Here is a 26,637-nt window from a genome sequence, read left to right as displayed (position 1 = left end):
TCTAACCAGCAACGCTACCCCACCTCCTTTTCCTTTCTCTCTATCCCTCCTGAATATTGAATATCCCTGGATGTTCAGCTCCCAGCCTTGGTCACCCTGGAGCCATGTCTCCGTGATCCCAACTATATCATAGTCATTAATAGCTATCTGCACGTTCAACTCATCCACCTTATTACGAATGCTCCTTGCATTGAGACACAAAGCCTTCAGGCTTGTTTTTACAACACTCTTACCCCTTATACAATTATGTTGAAAAGTGGCCCTTTTTGATTTTTGCCCTGGTTTTGTCTGCCTGCCACTTTTACTTTTCACCTTGCTACCTATTGCTTCTACCCTCATTTTACACCCCTCTGTCTCTACGCTCACACATTTAAGAAACCCTTTCCCTTTAACTCCATCCTCCACTATCCCATTCGACACCCCACCCCCCTTATTCAGTTTAAAACCACCCGTGTAGCAGTGGCAAACCTGCCTGCCAGAATGCTGGTCCCACACCTGTTAAGATGCAATCCGTCTCTTTTGTACAGTTCCCCCTTACCCCAAAACAGATCCCAGTGATCTAAGAATCTAAATCCCTGCCCCGTGCACCAGTTCCTCAGCCACACGTTCAGGTCCCGTATCTCCCTGTTCCTGCTCTCGCCAGCACGAGGAACTGGAAGCACACCGGAGATAACACCCTGGAGGTCCTGCTTTTCCGCATTTTTCCGAGCTCTCTAAAGTCACGCTGCAGAATATTCATCCCCTTCTTTCCGACATCGTTTGTGCCGACATGCACTACCACTTCCGGATGTTCACCTTCGCCCTTGAGGATTTTCTGCACTCTGTCCGTGACATCCTGGATCCTGGCACCAGGAAAGCAGCACACCATCCTCGCATCCCGTCTGTTGCCGCAGAAACCCCTGTCCGTACCTCTCACAATGGAGTCTCCCACTATAATGGCGTTGCCTGCCTTAGGCCTTTTTGGTTTTGGCTCAACAGCCCTATTCGCATCACAAGCCAGTCCGCCGCCCAGTGTAAACACCTCTTCTGTCCCGACAGCTTCTAAGTGGGTGAACCTGTTCACAAGAGGTACAACACCCGGGTACGTTGGCATTCCATGCTTCCCTCCCGTTCTCACTGTCTCCCACCTTCTCTCTTCCAGTACCTTAGGTGTAACAATCGTACTGTAGGACTTGTCGAGGAACGACTCCGTTTCTCGGACGAACCGGAGGTCATCCACTTGCTTCTCAAGTTCCCCAACACGGCCCTTCAGGAGCTCTACCTGGATGCACTTCTCGCATTTGTAGCAGCCAGAGGCACCAGAGGTGTCCTTGACCTCCCACATACTGCAAGCATCACACTGAATCAGCTTGCCTGACATCTTCTTTCGTCTCTACCTCTCAAGCGTATTGCGTGGTCTCCTCGCCAAAGACTCTCGAGCCAAAGACTCACATTTTTCTCACAGGGCCGCTCACTCACTGCCGCTCGCTAAGAGCCGTCTTGCTTAAATTGACTGATAAATTGCCTGATTCTTAGGTGATTGGACAGACTAGATGCAGGACTGTACATGCTGTAAGGCGGCAACTCTATCTCTGAGCCACTGTGCCGCCATGTCTGGTTTTCTATGATACAATAAAAGGTTAAGGAAGTATTTGGGATAATTGACATGAATAGCCAAGTGTATAATGTAAGAACAGATGAGTTTTACCAGAACTATATAAAACGCTAATTAAAATAAACCCTACATATGCCGAAATTCTGAAATATTAACAAAAAGTGCTGCAACACACAGTGGACGAGAAACATAGTAACATAGAAAATAGGCGCAGGAGTAGGCCATTCGGCCCTTCAAGCCAGCACCACCATTCAATATGATCATGGCTGATTATCCAGAATCAGTAACCTATTACTGCTTTTCCCCCATTTCAAAGGTTCAAAGGTTGATTTATTGTCACATACACCTAGATGTAGTGAAATTCTTTTTGCCAATGCAGCACATTAAAAAAGGAATACAAACATAACAATAATAAATAGCTTTAACATAAAAAACATCCCCCCACAATGGTTCCCATTATGGGGGAAGGCACAAAGTCATCCCCAATGACCACCCATAGTCGGGCCTATTGAGGCCTCCACAGTTGCCTCTACGGAGGCCCGATGTTTCAGGCCGTCCTCGCCGGGTGATGATGTTCCGGCGTCGGGAGAGTCCTCCCAGCGGCCTGGGAACCCTGGAACGGCCGCCTCCCTACTCGAGACCGTGGCTTCCGGAGCCGACAAGGCCGCGCCGAATGGAGCTCAACTGGCGATCTCGTCGCGAGATCCCAGGCTCCCGATGTAAAGTTTCAGCGCCGCCGCCCGCAGCTCCGCGATGTTTTTAATGCCGGTCCCAGCTCACCGGAGTTCCAGCGCGGCGTCCCAGGCAAGGCACTGCCCGCCCCGCAATGGCGCTCCAGCGTTGCACCGCCGTCCTCAGACCCGCAGCTCCGCCGCCGCCGGTGCCGCCGCCGCCGATGCCGGTGCCGCCGCCGCCGATGCCGCCGACACCGATTCCGCCGCCACCGATGCCGCCGCCGCCGCCGCCGCCGATGCCGAGGCTCCGGACGGCCCCGTCGCTCCTCGGACCCACAGTTCCGCAGCCGCCGCCGATGCCGCCGATGCCGAGGCTCCGGGCGGTCCCCTCAGGAAATGCCGCTCCAGGCCCGCTGGTAGGCCGCGAGGACGGGTCGAAAGTGCAGCCCGGAGAAAAGCTGCATCTCCGACCAGGTAGGGACCCTGAAAATTAGTTTCCCCCTTCCCTCCCCCCCCCTCCCCACACATAAAAAAGCTAGAACTCCTTAAAAACAAAACACTAAACTAACTAAAAATAAGAAAAAGGAAATGAAAAACAGACAGCTGCAGGCTAGGCAGCCATACCCCCTACAGGTCGGCGCCCTTGATTCCATTAGCCCTAACAGCTATATCTAACTCTCTCTTGAATACATCCAGTGAATTGGCCTCCATTGCCTTCTGTGGCAGAGAATTCCACAGATTCGCAACTCTCCTGGTGAAAAAGTTTTTCCTCATCTCAGTCCTAAATGGCCTACAACCTTATTCTTAACCAGTCTGAAGAAGGGTTTTGACCCGAAACGTCACCCATTCCTTCTCTGAGTTACTCCAGTTTTTGTGTCAACACACAATCTTAAACTGTGACCCCTGCTTCTGGACTCCTCCAAAATTGGGAAAATTTTTCCTGCATCTAGTCTGTCCAATCACCTAAGAATTTTATATGTTTCTATAAGATTGCCTCTCATCCTTCTAAATTCCAGTGAATATAAGCCCAGTCGATCCATTATTTCATCATATGTCAGTCCTGCCATCCCGGGAATTAACCTAGTGAACCAACACTGCACTCCCTCAATAGCAAGAATGTCCTTCCTCAAATTAGGAGACCAAAACTGCACACACCATACTCCAGGTGCAGTCTCACCAGAGCACTGTACAACTGCAGTAGGACTTCCTTGCTCCTATACTCAAACCCTTAGCTTTCTTCATTGAACTATTTGTACATTTTGACCAGCAATGGTGTGATAGTGCCAGAGATGGTGCAAAGGACATTACCAAGCCAAAGACTTATAATTATAAGGCAAGATGGACAAAGATGGGTTGTATTTTCCTTGAACAAAAAAGAATAAAGTAATATTACATTCAGGATGTGTAAGGTTATGTGAGGCCCGGTATGGAATATAGGAAGAACCTACTGCCCTTAAGAGAGAGTACAATAGGTTACAAGTATAGATTTCAAATAATTGGCTGGGGAATTTATTTTAATTTAGAGATTGGCAGGTGTCTGAGACTCATGATGTGCAGTAGTGAGACTGCAGAGAGAAGCGTTGAATGAACTGTGATCTTTGAGATTCTGGACAGGGAGCTAATTGGGACAGGTTGAAATACATATGTTTTAACCCAGCATGGTCATAAAGGGCTAATTAAATTATTCTGTGATGTAAAATCTATCATTATATAACACAGCAAATATTATAACGCAAACGGTTTCCAATTTCTCTCTTTATGTCTAATCTTGGGTGGATTAGTATCTATTGTGCAATATTCAGCAAATAATGAAATATATCTGGATAATGCCAGACATCCCTCTTTAATTTTTACCTTGATGGTTTAGTGAAAAACAAGCTAAACACAATCCTCTTCCCAAAAAGTTAATCTGCAAGTCGAATCGGTAGTCTTCTTGAGTATGGCGTGCACACCAAACGTTGTAGGTCAACTTGTTCTATTTGATCTATTAATTTGTGCACGTCAGGTTGATTGCATTAGTTGAAACAGGGTGGACCACAGGTTGCAATCTCCCACCCCGAATTGGTAGTAAAGATAGTAAACGCAATGCGAGCATTTATTTCACGAGGGCCTGTATACAAAAACAGGGATGTAATGCATAAGGCACGGGTCAGGCCGGATTTGGAATATTGTGAGCAATTTTAGGCATCTTATCTGAGGAAGGATGTGCTGGCTCTGGAGAAGATCCAGAGGAGGTTTAAAAGAATTATCCAAGGAATGAAGAGGTTAACATATGATGAGCTTTTGACAGCACTGGGCCTATATTCGCTGGAGTTTAGAAAAGTGAGGGGGAACCTCATTGAAACGTACAGAATAGGCTTGGATAGAGTGGATGTGGAGAGGATGTTTCCACTAGTGGGAGAGTCTAGGACTAGATGTCATAGCCTCAGAATTAAAGGATGTTCTTTTAGGAAGGAGATGAGGAGGAATTTCTTTAGTCAGAGTGCGGTGAATCTGTGGAATTCTTTGCCACAGAAGTCTGTGGAGGCAAAGTCAGTGGATATTTTTAAGGAGGAGATAGATAGATTCTAAATTAGTACAGGTGTCAGAGGTTATGGGGAGAAGGCAGGAGAATGGGGTTAGAAGGGAGAGGTAAATAAGCTATGAATGAATGGCATATTGATGGGCCGAATGGCCTAATTCTACTCCTATCTGTTATGATCTTATGATCTCTTCTCATGTTGAGTCCACGACGTGTCAGGATTTCAGACTGTTGTGCCAGGTCACATTCACTCATCAATCTTATGTTCATTGGCATATATGTGGGCTTACTCCACCAACTCAGCGATTACCTTAAGTTCTTCATCTTGCATTCAGAACCATCCATTATCTCACTTCCCTGCCTGTGTTACATCCTCCAACCCTACCAACATCTGAGAACTGAGCGGTCACAGTGGCACAGCGGTAGAGTTGTTGCCTTACAGCACTTGCAGCACTGGAGTCCCAGGTTTGATCTCGACTACGGGTGCTGTCTGTACGGAGTTTGTACGTTCTCCCCGTGACCATGTGGGTTTTCTCCGAGATCTTCGGTTTCTTCCCACACACCAAAGACATACAGGTATGTAGGTTAATTGGCTGGGTATAAATGTAAATTGTCCCTAGTGTGCGTAGGATAATGTTAGTGTGCGAGGATCGCTGGTCAGTGCGGACTCGGTGGGGCAAAGGGCCTGTTTCCGCTCTATATCTATAAAACTAAAACTAAACTGTGTTTGTCTATCTCTGGATCCTTGGGCATTGCCCCTTCATTTGCACAACCATTGGTTGCCATGCCTTCATCTGTTCAATTCCTTCCCTGGACTTATAACCATATAACCATATAACAATTACAGCACGGAAACAGGCCATCTCGGCCCTACAAGTCCGTGCCGAACAACTTTTTTCCCTTAGTCCCACCTGCCTGCACTCATACCATAACCCTCCATTCCCTTCTCATCCATATGCCTATCCAATTTATTTTTAAATGATACCAACGAACCTGCCGCCACCACTTCCACTGTAAGCTCATTCCACACCGCTACCACTCTCTGAGTAAAGAAGTTCCCCCTCATGTTACCCCTAAACTTCTGTCCCATCTCTTTCCCATCTCTCATTTCTCGTTCCTTTAATTAGCAATGTTACAAAATTTTGAGATTTTAAAAATCAAGTCTGTAATTTATCCCATCAGATAAAGCATAAAAATAAGTTTAATTTGACACCTAATTCACTTTCATATCTCAAGTATTTAAAAAGTTATGGCCATTTTCATACTCGGAAATGAGCATCTTGTTCCCTATTGATTTTCTATGGACATAACAAAAAAGTTGTGATCGTGAACAGTCAAAAGCCCATAACTTTCTTAAAAATTAAGAGAACTGAATGAAATTTTCAGTTATCATAGATTGAAGCATTCTGAAACAAATATAAAATAATCTTACTTGGATGACCTGAAATTAAAGCATATAATTAGTTAGTTACCTAATTGTAGCTAATTTCAGACTTCAATTACTAGATCTAAACATCTATCCATTTCTTAATAAATTATTAAAATTTTTAAATAGCCTAAATGTCCAAATAATATTCACAAATAATTCACAATAAAACATGATTTTTAAATCTCATTTACATTAATTTATAGACCAAATGGAAGGAATTTAGTGTTCAATTGCTGTAAATAAATGCCCATTTAAATCAGCTTTCTAGTGGGATCCTGTGGAACGCGCTGGTTTAGAACGTTCACATTGCGGTAGATTTGTGCCCCAAATGCCGAGAAAAATACTGCGCGATATAATGGGGCCAAATTGAGCTACTCGCAATATTAAATTTTGTATAAAGGGATCTTTAGAAGCCCTTTTTAATGTAAAAATATACAACCTAACTTCTGCTATTTGCTTTATGAGACTCTGCGGTTGCTGGCGGTCGCGGGTTTAGAGATTGATTTTTAAACTACTATAACTATTATACGAGGCCTTTAAACCTAATAATAGCTTTTGCGACGGGGCCTTCCAGCGATTTTTCGTTAATAATTAACTAGGCTGAACATCTTCGATTTGAACAGCCTAGAGAAAATCGCGTTTTAAACCCGCCCCCTCTAAACGGCGCCAAAATCGCGCACACCCTCAGCAGCAGATTTTCAAAGACGCTTCAGGTACGCTTTGCAACATACCTACTTTAATATATATTTTTGCAGCCTAAATTTTCCCTGTTGACTTTTGTTCTTTTCCTGCCTGTTTATTTGCCTGTTTACAATTTAACCAAGTGTTTTTTTGATACTTCTGTATCTTAAAAGTATAATATCAATAAATGTGGTTGAAGTGATTACATTAGTTTTTTTAATTTAATTCAAAATATGCCTATATTTCCCACAAATGTTCCTCTGTTTTTATTCGTGAGGAAGAATAAATATTTCGTTATTTCATCCTTCTGTAAAAAGAAAATCAACTGTAGCACTGGTTTTAGAACTGGATACCAATTCCCCGTTACCAGCCCGAGGCAAAAGCAAATACTTTGTCTTGATAAGACTCTGCAGTTCTCTCCTACACATGTCTCATCCTCATTCTACACTGCATGAATGTCAATGACAATCTGAAGAAAATGTATAGGAAGGAACTGCAGATCTGGGGAGAAGGAATGGGTGACGTTTCATGTCGAGACTCTTCTTCACACTGTCTATCTTAAGAAAATGTAGTCATATGTGGTGGTTATATAAGGAATTGCAGCAGCCAATTTGTCAAGGGAAAATATCACAAATAGCAATGAGACAAATTTAGACTTTAGACATAGGGCATGGAAACAGGCCTTTCAGCCCACTGAGTCCATGCTGACCAATGATCAACCCTTACATTAACACTAACCTACACACTAGAGACAATTTACAATTTTACCAAAGCCAATTAACCAACAAAACCTGTACGTCCTTCGAGTGTTTCAAAACCGGAGCACCTGGAGAAAACCCACGTGGTCACAGGGAGAACGTATAAACTCAGTAAAGTCAGCTCCCGCAGTCAGGATTGAACTCGGGATTCAGTCACCATAAGGCAGCGCCTCTACAGCTGCTCCACTGTGCTGCCCCTAAGTAGTTGAATATTGTTTTGGTCCAATGATTGAAGATTGCTTTGGCTAAGGAAAGGTACTTGTCATATCCTTCCTGCTCTTGAAAAGTCTATTTAAGAGTGCAAGTTGTAATATCTAATGTAACAGGCGGTACTTCCCACAGAGACATTCCCTCAGTACTGCACTGAGAGAGTAGCATTGATACATGTTCATGCCCCAGGTGTGGGATTGAACACAGCAACACAGCAGTAATGCAGCTGATAGAGATGCTTCATCACAGTGTCTGAGACCCGGGTTCGATCCTGACCATGGGTGCTGTCTGCGTGGAGTTTGCAATGACAGCCTGTAACCGCATGTACTCCATCTATCTCCAGGTGCTCCCGTTTCTTCCCACAACTCAAAGGTGTGTGTTTTTACAGATTAATTGACCTCTGTATATTGTTCCTAGTGGGTACTGATCAGATGAGAAAGTGGATAATATAGAACTGGTTAGAATGGGTAATTGATGGCTGGCATAGACGTACGCGGTGGACCAAATGGCCTGTTTTCATGATATATCTGTCAATGATTCTATAATTCAATGTGGGAAGATGAAGATGAAATGCCATGAGTGAATCCTTGTTTGTGCAAATCCTCAGAAACAAGTATGAGCTTGGCATCAATAACAACAACTTAAGATTTTTTTGAATTTGTGATGGAATTTGAGAAATAGTATAACTTGCTTTCCACACGGTTTAAAAAAAAATATTTTGTTAGATGATGATATAACTGAATAAAGCACAGTCTACTTACCTTTTTTTTTCCACTTCAGACTATCTAGAGTAAGCACCAAAGAAATATAAATGAAAGGTTTTGAGCAAGTGCAGATTATATTTCTCAATAGTTTCTTGAGTTTGATGTTGATAAAAAGGGTCTCTAAAACAAAAAAGTGAGAGTCTGGTCTTTCTAATTTTGTGAGTGCAACATTAATTAAAAAATAAGCAACTCAAGCTATCATTATAATTGTGCTCCTAGGTGAATCATTATAGCTTACATTTCAAATATCAAGAAGCAATCTTAGGCTTGTTGGCACCTGCAATAATCCTTTGTTTGTGATGATGAGAACACTATATGCATTTCCACGCTACAGAAATGCTAACATAGATATTATTTCATCTCATTGGAGCCAACTGAAGGATTAGTGAATGGCAACACAGAGTTTTAAAGAGGTCTCCAAGGACAGCAATTCATAGATCTGCCATGGTGTTGGTAGCTACTGTAAACAAACGTAATAGGCCCCTGTACATTAATAGGACTGTGATTAGCGTTTGCTTATCTCTGTGGGAGCTGGTGGGAACTCCTGTAGATTGAAGCGTTTGAGCTTCTAATGCCTATAAAGCCTGTGAAAGTTTGAGACGGGTAAGAGGAGATGTGGTTGGTGGTGGAATCGGCACTTAGTTAGTGCTTCCCACCAGAGCTAACTCCCCAGTCTTTATGAGAGAGAAAATTGCCCCCATACACAATAAACCTTTTCTCTTTGTTGTAAGTCATTGAAGAGAGATAAAATAATTGTCCTGGCCAACTGTACCAAATCAATATATTTGCAATTAGATAAACAAAATAATTATATTGTTTGTCCTTAAACTTCTAGTCGCACATGTGTAAAACACAAAGTGCTGGAGGAACTCAGAGGGTCAGGTAATAGCTCTGGAGGACATGGATGGGTGATGTTTCGGGTTGAGACCCTTCTTCAGACTGATTGTCTGAAGAATTATTTTGACCCAAAAGGTGACCAATCCATGTCTTCCAGAATTGCTACCTGACCCGCTGAGTTACTCCCGCACTTTGTGTTTTGCGCAAGGTTCCAGGGATTACATTTCCTTGTTTCCCTGGGGCACGTGTGTAGTGTGGATCTTAGGAGTCTTTCTCCGTGTTAACAAAATAAAAAAACAACTATCCCTTTCCAAAAATTAAGCCACGTCTCAAATTCTCCACCTCATGCTCCCCAATTCCTGCATGTGGTTTCAATGCTCACCATTAAGACTGAGGAAATGTCAAGTGGAAGAATGCCACAGTACTTTATGGAATTACACAAATGTAATTTCACAGTTCAGAAGACTACCCGCTGACCAGTGGGTGTATATTGTATGGCTGGGCTTCATCAATTAAGTGAATTTCAAAAAAACTGCAGATGTGGGATATATGAAATAAAACTAGACATTGTATGAAACACTCAGCAGGTCAGGCAGCTACTCCAGATTGAGAAATAGTAAGGTTTCAGGTGAAGGATCCTTTGTCAGAAATGAAGAACTGGATTAGGTATAATGGCTATGGAAATGATGCCATTTCCTATAGTTTGATCAAGGCCACAATGGTAATGAGCGGTAACATATATAACACTGCTTCTTAAGAAAGAAGGGGGAAGGATAGGAGGACGTATAGATTAAGTAAAATTAACTTCAGCAGCAAGAGCCAATCGTTGAATTTACTGAGGCAGTGTTAACAGAGTACTTGAAAATGAATGGTGAGCCGGTGGATTGTTAATCTGGATTTAAGAAATAAATCACTTTTGTCCAATGTTTGAATCTGTTTGATTTTTCAATGAGATTGTGACAAGCAAAATAATTAAAGAATGCGTGGTTGTGGTGTTCACAGGCGTCTGGGTATCCTTGTATATAAATTACATTGGGCATAACTTTCTTCGGGGTTGTTCAGTGATGCAGCTAGTAAAGCTGCTGCCTCACAGTGCCTGGGGTTCAATCTTAACTTTGGGTGCAGTCTGCGTGGAGTTTGCATGCTCTGGAGCTTAGGTTTTCTGTAATGTTATGATGCCAATAAATCTTTTTTTTTTCATGGAAATTATCTGCAAAAGCTTGAGTTGGAATCATTATAAGGATGATTCATACTAATTTCAACAGAATTTGAGATTTTTATACAAATAATTGAAACTACTGTAAAAGTTCCAATTACCATGAAAAGGTGGACAAGCGAGGAGATTGAAATGAATGAATGAATACGTTTATTGTCATTGCACAATACTGTGCAACGAAATTCCATTGCATCTCCTCCCATTAAAAAATACAAACACGACAACCATTGACACATATGTATACTTATTAGTAAAAATAATAAATAAGTATTTAAAAAGAATTTTAAAAGAATGTTGCATTTCTTGGAATTACATTTTGCTTCCCCAGTGTTCTCTGTTGGAATTAAGTTATTTTATCGCACATGGGTAGAAACTATTTTTTAGTCTACCGGTGCAAGCCTTCAGAGACCTGAATCGCCTCCCAGAGGGTAGCAGAGTGAAAAGTTGGTTGGCAGGGTGGGATGTGTCCTGCTTGATGTTTGTGGCCCGGCGCAAGCATCGGGCCTTATATATATCATCCAAGGAGGGCAGTTGCGCGTTTGAAATGCTCTGTGCAGTTTTTATAACTCTCTGCAGCGCCCTCCTCTCAGCCACAGTGCAGCTAGCAAACCACACCAGGATGCCATAGGAGAGGATATTTTCCACGGCGCATCGGTAGAAGGACAGCAGCAGCGGCTGTGAGACGTTTGCTCTCCGCAGAGACCTCAGGAAATACAGCCGCTGCTGTGACTTCTTCACGAGAGTGACGGTGTTCATTTGCCATTTGAGGTCCTGGGAGATGTTTATTCCCAGGAACTTAAAGCCAGTGACTCTCTCCACCATGTCTCCTTTGATGTATAAAGGAGCAGGTTCCTCTCTCCTCTTCCTCCTGAAGTCAACGACCAGTTCTTTTGTCTTTGATGGTTTGAAAACCTACAGTGCTGCTTTAACTGCATGGATTGAAATGTGTTCAGGGAAGCAACCACAAGCCTCGATAAGTATATAGACACTGTGACATATATGTCAGCTTTTGTGAGGACAGTTGCATTCCGACTTGGACCCGGATCTGGTTCAACAACGACAAGCCCTGGTTTACAGCAGAATTCAGACAGCTCCACCAGTCTAAAGATGAGGCCAACATGAGCGGGGATGCAGACCTCTACAGGCAGGCCAAGTGCAAGCTGAGAAGAGGAATCAGTGCTGCCAAGGAAAGGTACTCTGAGAAGTTGAGGAGCAAGTTCTCAGCTAATGACTCATCTTCAGTTTGGAAGGGCTTGCAAGAAGTCTCCAGCTACAAGAGGAAACCCCCCCGCTCCTTGGACAATCATCAGCTGACCAACGACCTGAACAGTTCTACTGCAGGTTTGATAAACAAAAACTTAACCCTGGTACCCCCTCCACCATTCCCCTATCACCACTTCACTACCTACTCACAGCCTGACTCCAGTCTGCAAAGACTGGGCCCTTTCCCACTCATCCCTCTCCAATCACCACTTAACGCCCACTTACAGCCTGACTCCAGTCTGCAAAGACTGGGCCTTCGTCTACCACCCACCCCCACCTTGCTGCCCAACATCCGTCTGACCACTTCTTCATCACCAACAATAGCAATTGAGGAGGTGGAGAGGCTATTCAGGAGAGAGAAAAGCCGGAAATCTCCAGTACCAGACAATGTTTCCCCCTCTACCCTCAAGCTCAGAGCCGAACAACTGGCACCGGTCAACACAGACATTTTAACCAGTCCCTGCAAACCTGTACTGTCCCTGCCTGCTTCAAAGTCTCCACTATTGCTCCTGTACCCCCAAAAAAAGGATTACTGGTCTAAATGAAAACAGGCCTGTCGCACTGACATCTGTAGTCATGAAGACCCTTGAAATACTTGTGCTGGTCCAGCTGAATAATATCACAAAACCCCTGCTGGACCCTCTGCAGTTTGCATGCCGGGCCAATAGATCAGTGGATGACATAGTCAACCTAGGCCTGCACTTCATTCTCCAGCACCTAGACCACCAGGGGATCTATGCAAGGATTTTGTTTGTTGATTTTAACTCTGCATTCAACACCATTGTGCCAGAGCTACTACACTCCAACTCTCCCAGTTGACTGTGCGTGAACCCCTCTGTCAGTAGATCTCCAACTTCCTGACAGACAGGAAGCAGCATGTGAGGCTGGGAAAGCACATCTCGGACCCGCAAACGCTCAGCATAGGAGCACCGCAAGGCTGCGTACTCTTCCCTCTCCTTTACTCTCTCTACACCAACGACTGCACCTCCACAGAGGCTCTGTCAAGCTTCTCAAGTTTGCGGACAACACAACCCTGATTGGGCTGATCCAGGATGGGGAGGAGTCTGCCTACAGACAGGAAGTGACACAGCTGGCATCCTGGTGCCAATGCAACAACCTGGAGCTCAATGCTCTTAAGAGAGTGGAATTGATTGTAGACTTTAGGAGAGCTTCACCCCCCCCCCCCCCCCTCCACCCCTCACCATCAACAACAACACAGTCATATCTGTGGAGTCCTTTAAGTTCCTGGGAACCATCATCTCCAAGGACCTTAAATGGGGGGCCAGCATCGACTCCACAGTCAAAAAGGCACAACAGAGGATGTACATCATGCAGCAGCTGAGGAAACACAATCAGACACAGGCATTGATGGTCCAATTCAACACCGCCATCGTAGAGTCTGCCCTCACCTCTCCATCATGGTCTGGTTTGGCTCAGCCACCAAGCACGACATCCAGAGGTTGCAGCGAATCATCCGATCAACTGAGAAGGTTGTTGGCTGCAACCTTTCCCCCATTGACGAACTGTACACTGCAAGGGCCAGGAAGTGAGCGGGTAAGATAATCTCTGACCCCTCTCACCCTTACCACAAACCCTTTGAAGCACTTCCCTCTGGAAACAGCCTATTTCCACGAGCAGTAGCTCTACTCAATAACCAAAAGTCTGTAGCCTTCTTTTGCTCTGGTATTTTATTTCATTCACATGTTTAAACTATAATGTTTTATTCTTAATGTTTTAATGTTTAATGTTTTATTCTTAATGGTTTACTGTATATCATATTGTTCCATGTGAGCGGAGCACCAAAGCAAATTCCTTGTATGTGTATATACTTGGCCGATAAACGTATTCATTCATTCATTCATTCATTCATTCATTCATTCATTCACTCACTCATTCACTCAATCACTCACTCACTCACTCACTCACTCACTCACTCACTCACTCACTCACTCACTCACTCACTCATTCATTCATTCATTCATTCATTCATTACATAGATGGATCATATTATGGCAAGAGCAATAACCCACAACAAGTTTGACAAAACTCTAAACTTTGGTTAGATTTCCAAGCTTGCTCCTAGAGTAGCTTCAATTTGCACAAAACATCTTGAGGACTGTGAAAATGCAGTCTCTCTGAAGAATGAGTGACAACAGATTACTTGCAGGAACATATCGCAGACCAGGGACATGTTATGAATGTCCCTTTACCCTGCCTAGCACATTTAACTGCATTGCAATTTGTGAATCTGACAGAATGGCAGGGAATGAAGCTAATGCACAATCTATTGAAAAAGCTGTTTTTGTACCAAGAACTGACAAGCCGCTACACTCATGTTCTTCACATGAATTACTGGCGTCTGCAATTTGGTTGTTCGAAGCACAGAATAAAGAGCTTTTGCAGATTTGCTACATTAACTTACTGGCTATGAGAATTGGTTTGTGAGCTTGCTGCAGGTCGTACATTCTATTCCCACTGGAGGCATTTTTTGACAACAAAGTATATCAATGAGGGAATGTTTATGGCTTTTCATAAGGAATAAAGATATCTGTCCATTTTTACCAGAAAACATTGGGAGTCCAATAATACATACCAGCAATTATTTATGTAGTCACTGTCCCCAAGGATTAACTCTGTGGAAAACAATTGTAAAGTGTTCCATGGACATTTTTATACCAAGGACTCCATAACATCTACTACAAGCACTCAACTAGTAGTCATGTACATATTGTTGTTAACTCAGAAAAGGTAGGCTGAGGAGGAAGTGAAGCACATAAAATAATAATGTTTTCTGTCTTAATGGACTGTAAGAAAATTTAAGCATATATATCACAAATTTGCAGAGGCAATTTAACTTTCACCATTGTGCACAGTACCTTACTGTAGATATTGTAACCTCCCAATTAGAGATGATAATACATTGAACGTTTTCAAAGCTATGAAAAATTGGAATAAGTCATGGCTTGTGTTGGATATCAAATAAGAAGATAAAGTGGGTGATTAAATTGGGATAGACACAAAATCTATTCGTTATCACCTTCTCTACAGCCTACAATGGACCATTGTGGGCTCCACCTCCCCTTGATCATTGTTGCTGGCTTTGATTTGTTCTTTTGCATACCTTTTATTCATTTGTTCTTTGTACCTTTTCATATTTCTAGTTTCCCTCTCCCCTGACTCAGACTGACGAAGGGCCTCGACCCGAAACATCACCTATTCCTTTTCTCCAGAGATGCTGCCTGTCCCGCTGAGTTTCTCCAGCATTTTGTGGATATCTTTGGTGTACTGTAAACCAGCATCTGCAGTTCCTTCCTACACATGATTAAATTAGGATAAATTAGAATTAAATGCAAAGAGTTATAAAGGAAGCAATTGGCCCATGGAAAAACCCAAAAGTCCAAAAGAAGCAGTTACAAAAAAAAAAAAAAATTTCAAAGGAGACATATAGTTTATAAAAAAAGCAAACCAGATATAATTTTACAAATACCGAACTATGGATCATGAATTTAAACTATTTTCAAAGAACTGTTTAAGGAGGTTCTTCTTCATTGAAAAAAAGTGACCCATGCTTGAAATGGATTTGTGCATAAAGAACTGAAGCAAAAATATCATGAAATCCCTGAAGAAATATATTAGAGGCACTGGTGGGGGAAGTGTAATGTCAGACTAGATTAATTAATTAAACTGAACGAAATGACTTTCCAACTCTGTAAGAACCTTGCCATCTTTTGCACAGTTGCCCTAATACATCTGAATTCCCAATTTCAGAAACACAATCCTTATTTTGCACTTGTTTCATGTTTTTATTTCCTATCCTTTCCGAATTATTTTTTCAATGAGACTGATAGCAAAATCGATGCTTGCAATCCCGAGAAAAGCAAAAGAAACAAAATAAAATCATTGTGAGCCGCTTCAAAATAACTACAGCATTAGATGAAATGATACGCGTGTTTTGTGAAGCTTTGTGAGGGACAATTTCCTCTCATCTTTTCTACGTCCTTTCAAAATGCATGATCATAAATAATTTATAGATTATTGTAAATCTTGAAATTATTATCAGTTTCATGACAGTAAAATCACTGCATATAAAAGCAAATGTTTCAAAAAAAGTCTGATTCTAATGGATTAGTTGACAAATCCCAGCAGCCAGTGTCGTGTTGACCCTTGGGATGCAATTGCTGTTGCAGTTTTTGCAAATTCAAAGTCATTTCCACTTCAACGCTGTTGACCCTTTGACCCAGTAAATTTCAACAACACGTTCACTGCAAAATTGCACATGACTGAAGAATGATAACATTCCAGTCCACCAGTTTGGCAGAATTTATACCATGAAAAAAATTAAAGCGTCGCAAATCAAAAGAGAAAGCCCTGATAATATTTAGCAGGTCAGGTAGCATCTGTGGAGTGAGAAACATGGTTAATTTTTCAGGTCCATGAAACTTCATCAGATTTGTAAAACTGTAAAAACTGTTGTCCTTTGTACATGCTTAACACAAGGTTGCAGGAGATAGTTTCTTCATAGATAGTTATCTGTTCTCATCCATGAACGCTGTTAGTATACAATCATTTCCTTTCCCATCATGGCAAGGATTGGGGGAAGCCACGTCTCAGCTCCAAATTGCTTGTTTAGGTTTATTATTATCACATGTACTGAGGTACAGTGAAAAGCGTGTTTTGCATGCTTTCCAATCAAATCAGATAGTACTGTACATACATATGAAATCAAGCCAAACTCGTACAATAGGTAGAGCAAAGGGAAGGTACAGAAAGCAGAATATTGTTCTCAGCATTTGTAGCGGAAGACTTCCAAAGACAAAGTCAAATATCTGCATTGGGTTAGAGGTGAATGGGACAGTACCCTAGCTAATGGAGGGACCATTCAGAAGCCAGATAACAAAGGGGAAGCTGTTCCTGTGTCTGGTTGTGCGCACATGTAAGATCTATGCCATGCACTCCATGTCCAACCAAAATTTGATCTCCCAATGTCTATTATCTCATCAATGTCTGGATTAAATTCCATTTGCCAACAAATTGCCCAATCCACCTGATAGACATCCTTCTATATCCTTAGTAACCTTTTTTGCTTTCTATGACTCAACTATTTACATGTTATCAGCAAATTTACTGATCATAGCACCTATATTTTTACCCAAGTCATATTATAAACAACAAAGATCCCAGCAGGTCTCTGCAGTACACCACTTGTTACAGATTCCTGGTCAGAACCACACCCATTCACCACCACTCTGAGCCTATTATCACCAGCCAATTTTTGTTCTAGTTTTCCAACACATTTTGAATCATTTGTGCTTTAACCATGTGGACCCACCAACCGTACCAACCTTGTCAGTGGCCCTGCTATAATCCATGTAGCCCTGCTACAGTCTATAGAAAATCTCCAATAGACAATGGACAATAGGTGCAGGAGTAGGCCATTTGGCCCCTCAAGCCAGCATCGCCATTCAATGTGATCATGGCTGATCATCCACAATCAGTACCCTGTTCCTGCCTTCTCCCCCATATCCTCTAACTCCGCTATCTTTAAGAGCCCTATCTAGCTCTCTCTTGAAAGTATCCAGAGAACCGGCCTCCACCGCCCTCTGAGGCAGAGAATTCGACAGACTCACAATTCTATGTATGAAAAAGTGTTTCCTCATCTCCGTTCTAAATGACTTACCCCTTATTCTTAAACTGTGGCCCCTGGTTCTGCACTCCCCCAACAACGGGAACATGTTTCCTGCCTCTCGCGTGTCCAAACCCTTAATAATCTTATATGTTTCAATAAGATCCCCTCGCATTCTAAATTCCAGTATACAAGCCCAGCCGCTCCATTCTCTCGGCATATGAGAGTCTTGCCATCCCGGGAATTAACTTTGTGAACCTACGCTGCACTCCCTGACTGTGTCCTTCAGTTCCTCATTCCCAGTTACCTATGATAATCTTCCACCCCCTTGCCGTCAACTATCTAACAGGTAAATGGAGGCCTGATACTAACAATACTCAATTCAGACCTAGCTTCATATCCACAGCAACGATTCTTTCTTCATCCCTTTATGTAGATTTTCTAATCACATCAAGCAGATACCACTTCAGAGTTAAACTGTTCCCCCAATTATCCAGTTTCTTAATGCTAAGTCCATGAAATATGATTAACCCACTACTACATTTTGCTCAGAAGTAGCATTTGTTAGAAGTTTAATCATATTTGCATAATTGCTATTTATCTTAAGTGTTTTTTGCAGTTTTCACTTACACTGAGATGCTGATCAAATAATTATGGGGCATGAATAATCTTCCCAGTACAATATCAAAGCCTTCAGTTGAGTACGATTCTACATCTCAGTTATTAAATACTTGCTTTGAAAGACTCAGAATTAGTTGGGCTGCAACATATGAACATGAGATTCAGAACAGGAGTAGCTGCTCAGATCCCGTAATCTGCACCACCATTCAACAAGAGCATGGCTGATCTGAATGTAACCTTCAACTCCACATTTCCAACCTCCTCTGCATCCGTCCACCCTTTCCTATCAAAAGTGCTTTAAACATTTTCAAAGACTCTGCTTTACTCCCCTTTGAGGAAGGGAGTTTCAGAGACCCGCAACCCCCTGAGAGAAAAGATTTTGCTTTATCTTTGTCTTAATTGGGCAAACCGTTATTTTTATCTCTAGTTATAGTTTCTCCTACAAGAATAATCCTCTCCACAACCATTCTGTCAGGATCCCTTTGAATGTTTCAATCAAGTCACCATTCACACTTCCAAACTCCAATGATACCATCTTAACCTGTCCAACCTTCCCCTTTAGACAACCAATCTATTCCAGGTATCAATCCAAAGAACATTATCTGAACTATTTATAATTAATTTATATACTTACTTAAATGAGCACAGAATTCAGATATAGACTCAACAATGGTCGATATATCTGAAGCATAACCTCACAACCTTTGGAAACAATTCTCCTTGTAATGAATGGTAACATTTGTTAATTGCTTGTTGTAACGACATACTAACATTTCACAAGTTATGCAGTGGGATGTCCAGATCTCAATGCATTTCAGAGCTCTGCGACTTCTCACTATTTAAGTAACACATTTCCTACATATTTCAGCTAAAATGCACAATTTCACATTTTTCCATAATATTCTATTTGCTAGATCATTGCCCACACATTTAACATTATCTTTACCCCTTTCATATACTCCTCAGGAACTCATCACAATTTACTTTTCTACCTATCTTTGTTTCAACAACCAATTTAGCAACCATAGGTGCTTTCATCTAATAAACTGAAGGCACAGCAGAAAATATTGCAATACGATAACCATAGATAAGAACAGTGCATGCCCTAGTATAGACTAGTAATTGTGCCATGTGCTATTTTTAATATCTTCATTGTGCATTCCTAACTATTATTGACTTGATTGTGGCATTCCTAACTATATCAATTGAACAGAGTTTTTATTCATTAAAGATATGCACATATATTGGTCTAGATTGAACAAATATTTTAAATGGAAACATCTCCTTTGCAAGCATCTACTCCTCTTGACAGATACAGTAGATATGGAAATTCAAATGCAGAAGGTACATTCTTATTTAATGTCGCACACTCCATGTAGTTATTTGTGATGCATCTGATGTACATACTGTAGGTTGCGATCGTAATACAACATGATTTTGATGGCACTGTGGAGTTATGGGATCAAGGAAATACAACAGAAATGATGATTGCACAAACTAGTAAGTCACTTGGATATGTAAGAAAGTGCTAAAAAATCTAAGTATTCGTTTTGTCTAAAAACTAAAAACAGGTTGAGAAAATTAGTGAGTATATTGTTTCATAAATTAGTTACACCTCAAATTTAAGCAGCAATGTAATTTTGGTGCTGCTTTCAATCATGACTTGCATTACATGTTTCTTGTTGGCTGAGGTGAATTAATTCAGTGAAAGTTGTTGAACATGCAAAAGTTGACATTTGAATTTACATCTAAAATTACTGCGTCAATGAAAATGCCAACAAAAATGCTACAGCATGCTGTCCACACAAACATTGGATCTGGCATCAATTTAAGTCAAGAATGTCGCAAGGTCTAAGTCTAAGAAACTGAGATGAAAATCTGGATAAAGACTGGATAGACTCGGCTTATACTCGCTAGAATTTAGGAGATTGAGGGGGGATCTTATAGAAACTTACAAAATTCTTAAGGGGTTGGACAGGCTGGATGCAGGAAGATTGTTCCCGATGTTGGGGAAGTCCAGGACAAGGGGTCACAGCTTAAGGATAAGGGGGAAATCCTTTAAGACCGAGATGAGAAAAACATTTTTCACACAGAGTGGTGAATCTCTGGAACTCTCTGCCACAGAGGGTAGTTGAGGCCAGTTCATTGGCTATATTTAAGAGGGAGTTAGATGTGGCCCTTGTGGCTAAAGGGATCAGGGGGTATGGAGAGAAGGCAGGTACGAGATACTGAGTTGGATGATCAGCCATGATCATATTGAATGGCGGTGCAGGCTCCAAGGGCCGAATGGCCTACTCCTGCACCTATTTTCTATGTATCTATGTATCTATGTAAAATAGATTGGTGAGACCAGTACAGTCAAACGCTCGCATTGCAATGTCAAGTTTTGAAAGTGTTTTAGTTGCCAAAACAAAGTCCACAATTTTACAGACAAAAGGAATTGCAGATGCTGGTTGACAAAAAAGGCACAAAGTGCTGGATTATCTCAGTGGGTCAGGCAGCGTCTCTGGAGAATATGCATAGATGATGTTTCGGGTCAGACTCTAAAGGAGGGCCCTGACCCTAAACATCACCTGTTCATGTTCTCCAGAGATGCTGCCTGACCGGTTGAGTTACTCCAACACTTTGTGTCTTTTTTCATGGTTTGATAGCCTAAAATAAGCAATAAGACCATCTTCCATGGATACGTGAAACAACAACTGAAGGAATGACTTCGAGTTTAGAAATTCATCCAGACAATGAAGGACTGGAATGGTATGGTGCCTGGCACCTGCAATAACAGCAGCAAACATTGACTTCCAAGTGAAGATGCTGATTTACAATCGGAGCTTGAGGGATAAACTGATCCTGGTACAGACTGTTTTGTGATAGATCAAGTCATTTAGAGTAGGATCAGTCATTTAATGTTCACTTTAAAGACCAATATGAAACTAGAAATCTGTACTGGTGAGTATTTTCAGACATTAGGGTGAATAGAGTGCACAACTGAACATAATGGGAAAGAGTGTTGGAAGGAACTGCAGATGCAAAATGCTGGAGTAACTCAGCGGGACAGACAGCATCTGTGGAGAGAAGGAATGGGCAACGTTTTGGGTTGAATGGTCTTGAAGGGTCTCGACCCAAAACGTCATCCATTCCTATGATTCCAGAGATGCTGCCTGTCCCGTTGAGTTACTCCAGCAATTTGTGTCTGTAATGGGAAAGAATTCTGCTACCCAAGGAAAAAGCCAACAAAAGGAAGAATTAACCGAAGCAACTCAAGTTGTTTTGCTGGAAAGGGTGCAGAGAAGATTTATGAGGATGTTGCCAGGATTCAAGGGCCTGAGCTACACGGAGAGGTTGGACAGGCTAGGACTTTATACCTCGAAGTGCAGTAGAATGAAGGGATGATCTTATACAGGTGTAGGAAATAGCAGGGGAAATGCACAATTTTTTACCCAGAGTAGGGGAATCTAGAACCAGAGGAGGTGAGAGGAGGGAGATTTAATAGGAATTTGAGGAGCAATATTTTCACACAAAGGGTGGTGGGTGCATAGAACGAGTTGACAGGAGGTAGTTGAGATGGGTACTATCACAATGTTTTAAAAACTTGTGTTGGATAGGTTTATGTGGCTATGGGACCAACGCATGCAGGTGGGACTAGTGTAGATGGGGCATTGTGATCAGCCTGGACAAGTTGGGCTGAATGGCCTGATGTTGTATGACTCCAAATACTTCGGAAGAATGTTTTCAGCATGGATACTTGAATGTCACACCTTGATAGGTTGTTGGAAAAGTATGTTGGACAACTAATTTAGAGACAGCTCTACTCACATGGAGAAGTAAAATTAGGTATAGTTTTAGGTACAGGCTCATTAATGTCACGTGTACCAAGTTAGAGTGAAAGGCTTTCTTTTGCATGCTATCTAATCGGATCAGAGAATATTATACATTGATACAATCAAGTCAAACTCAAGCAATAGAGGTAGAGCAAAGGAGGAGATGCAGAATGCAGAGTAATGTTCTCAGCAATGTGGCATACCAGTTCCACAGACAAAGTGCAATGTCCACAATGTGGTGAAGGTAAATCAGACAGTGCCCTAGCTTATGGAAGTAGAGTTCAGAAGCATGGTAAAAGAGAGGTACAGCTGTCCTGGTGATGTGCAGTTTCAAGCTTCTGTACCTTTTGCCCAATGAGACCATGGAGAAGAAGGAAGGACCAGGGTGGGACAAGCCTTTGCATAAGTTTGGCTGCTTTTCTGAAGCAGCGTGATATGTAGATGGAGAAATAGTGGGGCGTCTGCTCCATGTGATTGACTGGACTACATTCGCAACTCTCCCAAGGATATGGATTGGGTGCAGGCAGAGGAGATTAATTTAACTTGGCATCGTGTTCGGCACAGTTACCATGGGCCGAAGGATCTGTTCCTGTGTTGTACCTTTCCTTGTTCTATGGTCTAACTTGGTTCATGTCATTTCGCTCATTACACCAGAATATTACTTGAACTTGAATGAACTCATTTTCAAATGCTGATTTAAAACGATTTGAAGGAGTTGGCAGCAAGTGCACTTTCGCAAAACGCATCAAAATGATTGAAAATTGGTTTATGAAGTTCCCAGGAACAGCAGCAAGGCACTTATATAATATCCAAATGTTGCTTTGCACCAAACTGAATCTATACCATACCAGCTTCTTGATTAGTAAGGGTGTCTGGGGTTATGGGGCAAAGAAGGAGAATGGGGTTGAGAGTGAATGATAGATCAGCCATGATTGAATGGCAGAGTTGACTTGATGGGCCGAAAAGCCTAATTCTGCTCCCATAACTTATGAACCTATGAGCTTCAGTCCCAAAGGAAGAAGGTTGGGAGGGTGAAGAGTAATTTTATTATATTGTGGTCATGATGTCTCTTAGCCAAGTGAACTTGAAAAGTGTATCACCATCCTGGAATTGTCAAATCATACTTTGAAAAATGGCCTCCACAGACCCCAATTAACCTGCTGAGAATTATCAGCATACACTGATTTGTCCCCCAGATTGGTGCCTTCAAGTTGTACATCCAAAAGCTCTCCAAACTGTGGTGAAAGCAAGGTCATCCTCTAAACTTATATTATGGGCATATGTTTCTCAACATCTTCTATATATTACTAAAAGTCTGATCTTGACCGGTTTTAGCCATCTGTGCTGCGATTTCCGAGAGAACGCCGCCGCCTACGGCCGTCATTTTTGGCCACCTTGCTCAGAGCCCCCCTCCGCCACATGTGTGCCGAGGATTTTTCCCGTCGATGTAAAATGACAGAGATATTAATGTTTTTACAAAATTCCCCATTCTCTCTGCTGCCCCCGCTGGCGGCAGGGGGGAGGGACTATAAAACCAGGAAGTGGTGTGCCTCACAGTCTCTTCAAGATGGAGGAAGGCAGAGGGTCGCGTTTCTCTGAGCTGTGAATAACATTGAACACATGTTTACTCAAATGTAAGTGCCCTTAGTTGTTCTAAAATGCTTGCAAAAAAATGTCTATTGGTTTTAAAGCTTGCAAAAAAATGTCTATTGGTTTTAAAGCTTGCAAAGGTGTCTCTATTGGTTCTAAAGCTTGCAAAAAAAATGTCTATTGGTTCTAAAGCTTGCAAAAAAAGTCTATTGGTTCTAAAGCTTGCAAAAAGTGTCTCTATTGGTTCTAAAGCTTGCAAAACATGTCTATTGGTTCTAAAGCTTGCAAAAAATGTCTATTGGTTCTAAAGGTTGCAAAAAAATGTCTATTGGTTCTAAAGCTTGCAAAAAAAATGTATATTGGTTCTAAAGCTTGCAAAAAATGTCTATTGGTTCTAAAGCTTGCAAAAAATGTCTATAGGTTCTAAAGCTTGCAAAAAATGTCTATTGGTTCTAAAGCTTGCAAAAAGTGTCTCTATTGGTTCTAAAGCTTGCAAAAAGTGTCTCTATTGGTTCTAAAGCTTGCAAAAAATGTGTATTGGTTCTAAAGCTTGCAAAAAATGTCTATTGGTTCTAAAGCTTGCAAAAAATGTCTATTGGTTCTAAAGCTTGGAAAACAATATCTATTGGTTCTAAAGCTTGCAAAAAATGTATATTGGTTCTACAGCTTGCAAAAAACGTCTATTGGTTCTAAAGCTTGCAAAATGTGTATCTATTGGTTCTAAAGCTTGAAAAAATGTCTATTGGTTCTAAAGCTTGCAAAAAAATGTCTATTGGTTCTAAAGCTTGCAGAAAAATGTCTATTGGTTCTAAAGCTTGCAGAAAAATGTCTATTGGTTCTAAAGCTTGCAAAAAAATGTCTATTGGTTCTAAAGCTTGCAAAAACGTCTATTGGTTCTACAGCTTGCAAAAAAATGTCTATTGGTTCTAAAGCTTGCAAAAAGTGTCTATTGCTTCTAAAGCTTGCAAAAAAATGTCTATTGGTTCTAAAGCTTGCAAAAAAAATGTCTATTGGTTCTAAAGCTTGCAAAAAAATGTCTATTGGTTCTAAAGCTTGCAAAAAATGTCTATTGGTTCTAAAGCTTGCAAAAAATGTCTATTGGTTCTAAAGCTTGCAAAAAAATGTCTATTGGTTCTAAAGCTTGCAAATAAAATGGCTATTGGTTCTAAAGCTTGCAAAAAATGTATATTGGTTCAAAAGCTTGCAAAAAAATGTCTATTGGTTCTAAAGCTTGCAAAAAAATGTCTATTGGTTCTAAAGCTTGCAAAAAATGTCTATTGGTTCTGAAGCTTGCAAAAAGTGTCTCTATTGGTTCTAAAGCTTGCAAAAAAATGTCTATTGGTTCTAAAGCTTGCAAAAAATGTCTATTGGTTCGAAAGCTTGCAAAAAAAAGACTATTGGTTCTAAAGCTTGCAAAAAGTGTCTCTATGGTTCTAAAGCTTGCAAAAAAAAAGACTATTGGTTCTAAAGCTTGCAAAAAATGTCTCTATTGGTTCTAAAATGCTTGCAAAAAAATGTCTATTGGTTCTAAATCTTGCAAAAAATGTCTATTGGTTCTAAAGCTTACAAAAAATGTCTATTGGTTCTAAAGCTTGCAAAAAATGTCTATTGGTTATAAAGCTTGAAAGAAAATGTCTATTGGTTCTAAAGCTTGCAAAAAAAATGACTATTGGTTCTAAAGCTTGCAAAAAATTGACTATTGGTTCTAAAGCTTGCAAAAAAATGTCTCTATTGGTTCTAAAATGCTTGCAAAAAAATGTCTATTGGTTCTAAATCTTGCAAAAAATGTCTATTGGTTCTAAAGCTTATAAAAAATGTCTATTGGTTCTAAAGCTTGCAAAAAAATGTCTATTGGTTCTAAAGCTTGCAAAAAAGTCTATTGGTTCTACAGCTTGCAAAAAAATGTCTATTTCTAAAGCTTGCAAAAAGTGTCTATTGGTTCTAAAGCTTGCAAAAATGTCTATTGGTTCTAAAGCTTGCAAATAAAATGTCTATTGGTTCTAAAGCTTGCAAAAAATGTATATTGGTTCAAAAGCTTGCAAAGAAAATGTCTATTGGTTCTAAAGCTTGCAAAAAAAATGTCTATTGGTTCTAAAGCTTGCAAAAAAATGTCTATTGGTTCTAAAGCTTGCAAAAAATGTCTATTGGTTCTGAAGCTTGAAAAAAAATGTCTATTGGTTCTAAAGCTTGCAAAAAAAATGACTATTGGTTCTAAAGCTTGCAAAAAAATGACTATTGGTTCTAAAGCTTGCAAAAAAAATGTCTCTATTGGTTCTAAAATGCTTGCAAAAAAATGTCTATTGGTTCTAAATCTTGCAAAAAATGTCTATTGGTTCTAAAGCTTATAAAAAATGTCTATTGGTTCTAAAGCTTGCAAAAAAATGTCTATTGGTTCTAAAGCTTGCAAAAAAGTTTATTGGTTCTACAGCTTGCAAAAAAATGTCTATTGGTTCTAAAGCTTGCAAAAAGTGTCTATTGGTTCTAAAGCTTGCAAAAAAATGTCTATTGGTTCTAAAGCTTGCAAAAAAATGTCTATTGGTTCTAAAGCTTGCAAAAAAATATCTAATGGTTCTAAAGCTTGCAAAAAAAATGTCTATTGGTTCTAAAGCTTGCAAAAAATGTCTATTGGTTCTAAAGCTTGCAAAAAATGTCTATTGGTTCTAAAGCTTGCAAATAAAATGTCTATTGGTTCTAAAGCTTGCAAAAAATGTATATTGGTTCAAAAGCTTGCAAAAAAAATGTCTATTGGTTCTAAAGCTTGCAAAAAAATGTCTATTGGTTCTAAAGCTTGCAAAAAAATGTCTATTGGTTCTAAAGCTTGCAAAAAATGTCTATTGGTTCTGAAGCTTGCAAAAAAATGTCTATTGGTTCTAAAGCTTGTAAAAAATGTCTATTGGTTCTAAAGCTTGCAGAAAAATGTCTATTTGTTCTAAAGCTTGCAAAAAAAGTCTATTGGTTCTAAAGCTTGCAAAAAAATGTCTATTGGTTCTAAAGCTTGCAAAAAATGTATATTGGTTCTAAAGCTTGCAAAAAATGTC

General features: G+C 40.9%; 1 long non-coding RNA gene across 1 annotated transcript in view; it reads right to left on the bottom strand.

Annotated features, from left to right (window-relative positions):
* The window catches only part of LOC116971550, a 69,005-nt gene that overhangs the window by 6,259 nt on the left and 36,109 nt on the right, over positions 1 to 26,637 (bottom strand). The gene's annotated exons all lie outside the window — the stretch shown is intronic.

The sequence above is a fragment of the Amblyraja radiata genome, chromosome 1 (genome assembly GCF_010909765.2).
Source record: "Amblyraja radiata isolate CabotCenter1 chromosome 1, sAmbRad1.1.pri, whole genome shotgun sequence".
Taxonomy (NCBI): domain Eukaryota; kingdom Metazoa; phylum Chordata; class Chondrichthyes; order Rajiformes; family Rajidae; genus Amblyraja; species Amblyraja radiata.
Note: the sequence above shows the minus strand (reverse complement) of the source record. Positions and strands in the feature narration are given on the sequence as shown.